The sequence below is a fragment of the Pteropus vampyrus genome, unplaced genomic scaffold (genome assembly GCF_000151845.1).
Source record: "Pteropus vampyrus isolate Shadow unplaced genomic scaffold, Pvam_2.0 Scaffold667, whole genome shotgun sequence".
NCBI classification, from domain to species: Eukaryota; Metazoa; Chordata; class Mammalia; order Chiroptera; family Pteropodidae; genus Pteropus; species Pteropus vampyrus.
The window spans coordinates 570,938-580,266 of NW_011889448.1; the positions used below are offsets into that span (position 1 = coordinate 570,938).

General features: G+C 38.1%; 1 pseudogene; it reads right to left on the minus strand.

The window, feature by feature from the left end:
• Nucleotides 1–6,898: 6,898 nt before the first annotated feature.
• LOC105309078 lies at nucleotides 6,899–7,884 on the minus strand (annotated as a pseudogene).
• Nucleotides 7,885–9,329: the final 1,445 nt, after the last annotated feature.

Genomic DNA, 9,329 nt, shown 5'->3' on the forward strand with positions numbered 1-9,329 from the left:
TTATGAGTGATTTATCTTTGGTCTAAGGCATTTATTTGTACTTACTTACAGTCTCCTGGTACCCCTTTATTCTGCTTTTATAGCCAAGAAGGAAAAAGCCAGATTTAATACAAATGTTGATACACTTATATTATTAAATACAAATGATAAAATGTAGCTAAATATTTTTTAACTATTAAAAAGTTACCTTTTTTCCCCTTAAAGTTTCTTCTAAACTGCTGCACAATAATAGGAGTATAATTCCTTCTCTAGGGCTATTCTGAGAATGTACAGTATATCCAGTATCATGGATTCTGAGTTATGTTTTTGCTAAATTTGGTTTTGTTAAATTTGAATTTGTTATTCTAGGATGATTTGTGTTAACTATAATATAATTTTTAAGTCTGAAAGAGTGAGGGCTACAAATTGTATGTTACAGGGTACTCTGTTCACTTGACCTTCCCAGAGAAGTGGGATCCCAGATTCAAGTGCTACATGAACAAGTAGACAACAGAGATGTTAGAATTAGGTATGGTATAAATAATTGGGGTGATATAGCCTGGGGAAAATGGCAAATTGGAAAGTAGGTACCCTGACTGAATTCTCAAATTAAAAGAAAAATTAAAGGTTTGAGCCAGCCAAACCACTATGGGGCCTTCTTTGGCTCACCAGCTGCCAGTTTGAGATCTCTCATCTTCAGTTGGTTTTTGTTTGTTTGTTTTATTTTTGTTTTTGTTTTGATCCTTGTTACCTTCTGCTTTTAAATACGCTACTAAACTTATAAGTGAATTTTTTGGGACAACTTTGAAATCCCATTTGAGATAAATGGGGAAAGATCTGTGTATTTTAAACTCAGAGAATTGTCAGACCACGCCATTCACTTATTCAGCCATTCATTCAAACTGTGTTCTAATCACTTAGTTTACATCAGAGATGAAAACAAAGATTCCTGCCCTGTAGAACATAGAGCCCAGCAGGGGTATACAGACAATAAACAGTAGACATAATAAAAAACAAGTTTTTTGTATGTAATAAGTGATAGAGGCCAGAGGTGGGAAAAGAGAGCAGGGTAATGTCATAAGGAGTGCCAGGGAGTATAGTTTGCAGTATAAATATAGAGTGGTAAGATGAGATTCTCTTAAGAGGATGAAAACAGATCAGAGATTTGAGGAAATGAAGGGAGATAGACAGTTTTTTGTAAGAGGTAACAGCTGTTGAGAGACCATCAAGGCAGTTGTTACAAGGAGGCCTCTGTAGCTTAAGTGGAAGAAGTAAAAGGGGTAGAAGGTAGGAGAAAGGGTTAGAAAAATAACAGCACTTGACCTTGAGGGGACTTTGAGGCTATTTAAAGGATTTAGGCTTTTACTCTGAATGAAATGAGGAGATATTGCATGGTTCTGAGCTCAAGAAAGAACTGAACTGGGTAGCCACCAATATGTGTGTGTGTGTGTGTGTGTGTGTGCGTGCGCGCGCGTGTGTGTAATTACTTTCAAACATTAACTCTAATTGCTTTAACTTAAACTCATATCTGCTAATTTATTGAGAGGTAGGTTGTTTAAAAATGATCTCATGATCAATAATTACAAAGACACAGCTTACATTTATAAGTAAAAACTAGAACCTCAAGCACATACCAGTCTCACAGAGGCCCAGTTGAGTAGAATGGGCCAGGCAGGTGCAAGGTGTGGAACACTCTCAGGCACAGAATTGATGGCTTCCATATCACTCAGTGCCCAGTCAAGGTAAGCGCACACCCTATACAGTGTTGCCAAGAATATGTCAACCAGTGGGAGAACAGAGAAAATCCTAGGAAGATACAAATTTAATAAAGTGGCACCTCATTGTCCTCGCACTCACTCAAAGGTCCTCAGGCCAAAGATAACAAGCTGTATCTGCTGGCCATTGTAAATTACTAGCTTTTAATGAAATATGATGCAAAATCTGATTACTAAACATGGATGGATGATTTTAATATATATGCAGAATATCCCTGCTCCCCAAGAGCCATGGAGAAATGTAGAGGAGTGTGTTGGATGATTCAACATGATCAATACTGGATTACTAATCGAGGGACCAGGGAGTGGTGTGGTGGATGGTGAAATGTCTCAGCCTCTGTTTCATGACCCCCTTGAGCTCTGGTCACCTTTCATCCCCAGGAGTCCTCTAAGACCTGTAGGATACTCACTTGCTAAGAATGGGTATTTTTATGACAGAAATCAGAAGCTGTGGGAATGAGTGGGAAACAAAGAATGCAGCCAGACTTCACAATGGCAAATAGTAATGAAGCTTCTTGATTTTGATGTAGGATGGACAAACACATACAAGGGACCAGAATGGTGGGTAAGGAGGTGGGAATGAGTATAAGGCCCACTGGTGGTGAGCCTCTCTACCCATGACTAAAGAGTTGTTAGAAGGACTTCTGCCGATTAGTATACAATAACTAAGTGACTAGAAAGGCCACAAACTAACTTACGCTTTGCTCTGTCTTAAAAATTCTTGTGTTGATGAGAACAATAAATACATTTCTATTACTCCCTTAAGGTTTTAGGAAATAGTTTCAGAAAATAGAGAATAGCACATTGTCTAATGCATTATCCAGAGAGGCAACATTCTATATAAAAGGTTTTCCTGCAAACAAGACATGAGACCATTTATAGGGACAGTTGAGTACAACTCCTACTAGATATCTCAGTTTGTTCAGAATAGAAGAGACTGCATGGTGGTCTTTCAAGAGCAAACATAACAGTGTTGACTCATAGCTGTATAGAAGAATGGATCTTGACTACTATTATGAATAATGTGACCTAAAACTGGTCATTACAATAATACATATTTTCTTCCTTTTCATATTTACAAATTGATTCTACATTTCCTTAGACAACACTAAAGGTCCAGCATCAACCTTGGTACTGACATGGGAGGTGATCATGAGAAGCCATAGAACAAGAAGCTCTTCTAGGGGAAGGTGGAGCTCAGTGGGATGCCAGGGTTGAAGCTGTTTACTGGAGATGAGTGTTTGGCGGTATATGATTGAGGCTCTTTGTCAAATTCCTGATCTGAATCAGACACACTTCTCAGGATTGTGGCCACTCCGATCTCTGATCCATCCTATGAGAGCCTTGAAATGTATGTCTTTTTTCTCTAGACTGAGCCTACTGAGACAGATGGCTGCAGCAGAACCTAGTCTTTCCTCCAGTGAGGGAAGCACAACATTTAGAGTGAGAGCCATGAGGATTTGCATTCAATCTCTAGGCCCGTGTGAGTCACATAGTTGAAATTAGTTGTATCGATACAGTTTTGGAGCTCACTGTGGGTCTCTAAGCATTGCTCACCAATGTTGTAATCTTTTGTGCTCTGGAACCTTAAAGACAAATCATATTTGCAAGTGTCTGGCACCCTTAAAACTGTTTCAGAGAACTTGTCCTGAAAGTAGATTAAGCATGGAAGCTCACAGTTTAGAAGGTCGAGGATGCATTAAAAGTTTAGTGGTCCTATCTTTCTCAGGCCAGTGATTTGGACCCATTCCATAGTTTTAACATCATCATTATAATTTATTGATATCATACTCACTGCATACTATGACCTGGGGAGAACTATAACTATAGGTAACTATAGATTGCAGGCCATATTAGCTTCTGCGTTCATGACCTTTGATATGAGTCATGTGCAATCCCATATGGCTGAATCAAAGTGGGTATTCCTCCTCATTGAGCTCCACAAAACCAAGGGCATCAATAGATTACAGTGAGAGGAACATAACTGGAATTTACCAGGCCACTGGAATTTACCAGGCTTAGAGATTACCCATCTTCATGGATGCTCAACAGAAAGAACCCAGAAGCATAGACAATATAGAGCTTTTCCACAGTTTCATTGAACATTTTGTGAGAAGATTTAGTTCTATGGATTTCATAACAAAGAATCAGGCAATTCCCTGCTACAGATAGTTGAAGAACTCATTATAAGTATTGAAGTTACGATGAGTAGGCAGCCTTTTTTTCTGGTAGCTTGATGTTAAAGCTTCCTTCGATTCCCTCAAATGAAGAGTATGGATAAAATGGAGCATGGACCCAGTAATACAGCTATCCCAATAAAGAGAAGGACTGTAGTTTTCTCTTTGGGAACAAGTGCAATGCAGTATACTCCCCTACAAACAGTAGCTTGAATGATCACATCACAAATAATCTCTATTACATATAGTCTTTCTTTTAAACAACTGCAATCTTAGATTATTTTTGATAACAGCTATCAGAATTGCTTTAATAAGAGGCAATATACTGTCATGGGCTTCTAGTGGAATATGCGCAACTTGATTTTTCAGTGTTAGCCACTTTCCTCTTTTCTTTCTCATTTTTTGTTAGAATTGGTAGGGAACTGGTCTTCAAATTGTACCTAAGAGAGAAACTGTCGCCCCAAATATACAAGGAATATTTTAGCGCAAAGCATGTATAAAGCTAGAGCAGAGCTCACCAAAAAATCTTCTTCTGTAACATACAAGATAGGCTCACAATAACACCAAGCTGAATGGATTTTCCTTCAGGCAAATCATACAAAAAAAGTATACAGTTATATACCAATACATAAACTTTTGCCATCTTTTCTCCACACTAGTATGTTTTGGACCTTAATGTATACTATACATAGGGAGTTTCTATACCTTTCTGCATATCCACTCCAAAAGGCCTCTGGGATGGCCTAGAAGTTGAACAGATCTTGGGAGCGCTGTCTTTGCAAGATACATGGCATGTGAATGAGCACACCTCCAAGCCATAGCTTTGTCTAATTAGTCCAACCATAAGTGAGATGCAATGGCTACAATGAGTAGAACTGGAAATGATTTGACCCAAAAATCAATGAGCTTTTGGCTTTGGTCCAGCCAGCAAGAGGACCTGTGTGATGTCAATGGCGCAGTAGCTGGCCCTTACTATAGCTGAGATGTGTCTTGCTGTTCTAGGCTTATGAAATTTGATGGAGATACCTCTGGGTTTGGAGTTTATGATTCTCAGCTGAGCTATTTCTAAGGTTCGGATCTTGTGCATGAGGTGTAATACCGAATAACTTAAAAATAGAATCATGAAAAATCTAGAATTTTGAGCTCCGTGTGTATTTTAAATTCTTCTGATGTTTTCTTCAAAATTTCTGTATCATCTAATAATTCTTTACGTGTCACTTCAGAATCATTTAACTTACTTCCAAAAGAGAGATTTGTGTCTTCAACTTTTCTCATTTAAGTTTAAACAAACTTGTATGGCCTGGTCGCTTGCCTCAAGGGCACACTGCAAGCCCTACACACACATGTCCAGTTTCTAACTCTGATGACCTTTCCAAAGTGGATCCAGCGTTCTTGACACCACACTAGAACTTTTTAGTCTTAAACTCTTTAGTTGTCTTAGAAACAAGAGCTTATGAATACTTCTGGACATCTTTCTTTTTGCTGATCCAATATGTGGTTTCTATAATCTAAGCTTCCCAGCAGGCCACCTACTCTTAGCTGTCAAATCCTTAAGCTTGTCTTTAAATGGTCTTTTTTGAGCTGTTAGGTTATTCACAACAAATCACAGCCTTTCATTTTTACCAGTTAATTTCTTGCTTTTTTTTCTCACCTTATTGTAGTTTATTTTTCAAATGCAGTTGACCCTTGAACAAGGCCAGAGTTAGGGTTGCTTCCCCCATGCAGAGTTGAAAATCCACATATAACTTTTGACTTCCCAAAAACTTAACTACTGTTGTCCCTCATTATCCATAGGGGATTGGTTTCAGAACTCCTGCAAATATCAAAATCTCCGGATACTCAAGTCCCTCATATAAAATGGCAGAGAACGATGCATGCTACCGATCCTTCTCATTTGCGTAGTCTAAACTAAAACCCAGGGATACAGAGGGCCAACTGTATAGTTATTGAAAAAAAAAAATCCAGGTGTAAGTAGACTCTCACATTAAAACCCATGTTGCTTGAGGGCTGCCATGTTTTCTGTGTTCTCCATTTTATGATGACTTTCTTTTTTGACTTTTATAATTTTTCTTTTAACCTTAATATTTCTGTTTACAGGATAAGCTGATAACTCTCTAAATCACACACCTCATTTTCCGCATTTTTTTTCTTCTGAGACATGAAAAGCTTCACATCCAAAATATTCCTCTTCATATTCCTCTTTTTTCTCAAGTTCAGATTTTATTTTAGAAATCTCTTGCTAATATTCTAAAGTGGCACTTGTAACTTAACCTCATCGCTTCATCATGTTCGCATTCATTTAATTTTTGTTTGGAAAACTTCTATCTGCATTCATGAGGCCTGTGTTCCTTGGAAGCCTCAGCAAAAGTATCCTCAAGCTGATCTTTTAGCTTTTTCCTAAACATCTTAGATTCAGAGATTTCCTGTTCCATGGAATTACTTTTCTGCATGGACACTTCCATCTTTTCCTCTTTGTCATTAAGCTTTTGGAAAATCTGCTTCCATAAGCTATACATGTTCTTATCTCTGAGAATTCCTACAGGGCCAGGTTTTATTGCTAATGGATATCTTTGGGAGTTTTGGGGGGACTGCCTGAAGGTTCAACCAGTTGCTTATGAAAATCTTAATTTTCCTGCCTCATGATGCGTTACTGGTTTTCTAGTTCTTTCAATCTAGGTGTGGATCATGTTCTTGGCGAAGTGTCACATTATTCTCAAGTTGTTACTTGAGCCTATTTGAATCAGCTATTTATTCTTCAAACATATACTTTCTTTTTTTTCACATAAGGAAGCATTTATTTGAGATTTAACATGAAATCATACAAATAAGATTTGTATAAACACAAATCCACATTGAGTCATAACAGAGAGCAAAAGACAAAGATAAAAGAAAACTAATTGACAACTATATACAATCAGACACAGTTGTATCTTGTACACTAGAAAGTCTTTTACAAAATAGTCTTAGATCAACAGAAGACCAATCTTCAATGTTGTCCTGCAAGATGGATTACCTTAGTCATCTCCTCCTGTTTTCTCCCTAATGTCCTCCTTTAGTCTGACTGATAATTGTTTTGGTGATTGCCACTCCCTCGAGACGCCTTGCTATTAAGTGCTATGTTGGCTGCTGTAATCTGTGTATCCATGTCCGTATCCATATTTCTCATAGTTACATCCAGTATAATTATAGCCACCACAACCACTATAGTTTTGATCACCACCATAGGCCCTATTACAGTTTCTATATCCTTGATCTTAATAGTTATTGAATCCTTGGTTCCAGTTTTGGCCTTGACCTTGACCTTAACCTCTGGTACCATATCATCCACCAGCTGCGGCACCTCTTCCTCCTTTTTGTTGTTGCTGTCGCTGCCTATATACCTCTTTGGATTATGCAACTTTGATTTCACACTTCCCAGAACCAATTTGATGATAACCTGCTTTCTAAAATTTTCTTTACTGGCTCTTCACCTGTATATGTGATAAAACAAAATCCTCTTATTTGTTTTTGTATACATGGAAAGTTCAATATTTTCAATCTCTCTAAAGGCTCCAAAATATTCTTAATTTGTTCTTCAGAAGTGTTCGGGCTCAATCAACCCACAAAAACCTTTTGGAGAATTCCTTTCCTTTTAAAGCTTTGGCCCTTTTGGGATCTATCAATTTGCCATCTAGTTTTGTTCCTTCAGTTCTGAAACCTTATCAACACTAGCAGCATCTTTGAAAAGCACAAATCTAAATCCTCTTGATCTTCCAGTGACTGGATCTGTTTTAATTGTGCAGTCTACGACTTCCTCAAAATGGAGACAAATATTCATTCAGATCTTTCTTGCTTATATCCCAGCTCAGCCATCCAATAAACATTTTATTGTCATTATGCTGATTCTTGCTAGCATTGGTCTTGGATCTCTCTGTTAATTCCTCTATGTTGCTGTATTCATTTATGTCCTCCATGGTTATGGGGGTATTGGTGCTCAGTCTGAGTCACAACAGCAGCAGCGGGAAGTATTGTATCAAGGTGGATTTTAAATGACAGTGGAAAAACTATACTTTATTTAAATTATTAATTTATTTTTCTTGATTTGAATATCTATGGCATGAAGTGAACAATGAAGGAAATGTAGAGTCTCTCTGCATTCTTGTAAATTCCTACTCTATTCCAGTTTCTCTAGTTCTAGTCTTAATACTCTTCTTGCATAAGCTTCAATATGCAAGCTTTTTATAAATTCTACTGCATATCCTCATCTGTAGTTAATGTATTTATTGAACTGGATCACAATCTGCAAAGATTCTGTGATATTGTGATTTATAATAAGAAATATATATATTTCCTCATCCTGGTCTTTATCCTGGTCTTCACTCTGTCTTTTGTTATGCTAATAAGGCAACTTTTGGACTGTACATAAGGGTGAGAGCTGGTTGCCAGTGGAATCAATCATGAATAGAGAGGTAGAACTCTTAGTCCCACTCCACTGACCTCCATCTTGGGAAGAGAGAAGGGCTGGAGGTTGAATCGTTACCTATAGCCAATGATTTAATCATTGTGCCTAAGTAATGTAGCTTCTGTAAAAACCCAGAAGGACAGGGTTCAGAGAATGTACATGTTGGTGAACACATGGAGATTTGGGGTGAGTGGTGCACCTGGAGAGATCATGGAAGCTCTGTGTCCTTTCCCCATATCTCACCCTAAGCTTCTCTTCCATCTAGCTTTTCTTAAATTATATCCTTTTATAATAAATTAGTGATCTAGTAAGTAAAATATTTCTTTGAGTTCTGCGAGCTACTCTAGCAAACTAATCAAGCACAGGGAAGGGGTCCAGGGAAACTCTCAATTTGTAGCTGGTGGATCGGAACTACAGAAACCTGGACTTGGGTTTGGCATCTGAAATGAGAGGAGGAGGCAGTTTTGTGGGTCATCGCCCTTAACCTGTGGGATCTGATGCTATCTCTGCATAGACAATGTAAGAATCGAGTTAAATTCTAGGACATCCAGGTAGTCTCAGAGAATTATTGGTGTGGGGGAACCTCCCACTTCCAACACACACACAACAAACCCAAGAATCAGAATTGGGTACAAAGATCCCCAATTAGAAATACCGTGCATGTCACTGGAGGGCTCTGATTCTGAAGCCTGTCCTCAGAGTTCCTGATAAGTCTTGGGTGAGACCTGCAAATTTGCATGCTGAGGTTGCTACTTTGAGGACAGACTTTGAGCTTGTTTGCAAGTCAGAATTTCAGATCCCACTCCAGATCTAAGGAATTGGCATCTGTATTTTTAAAATATCCTCCAGTTGATTCCTGTGTACAAAATTTGTGAAGCATGGGACCTAGGAAGACTGAACAAGAAAAACATTGCTATCAAGAGGGATTAGGTTAAACATTGGTAAACATTATTGCAA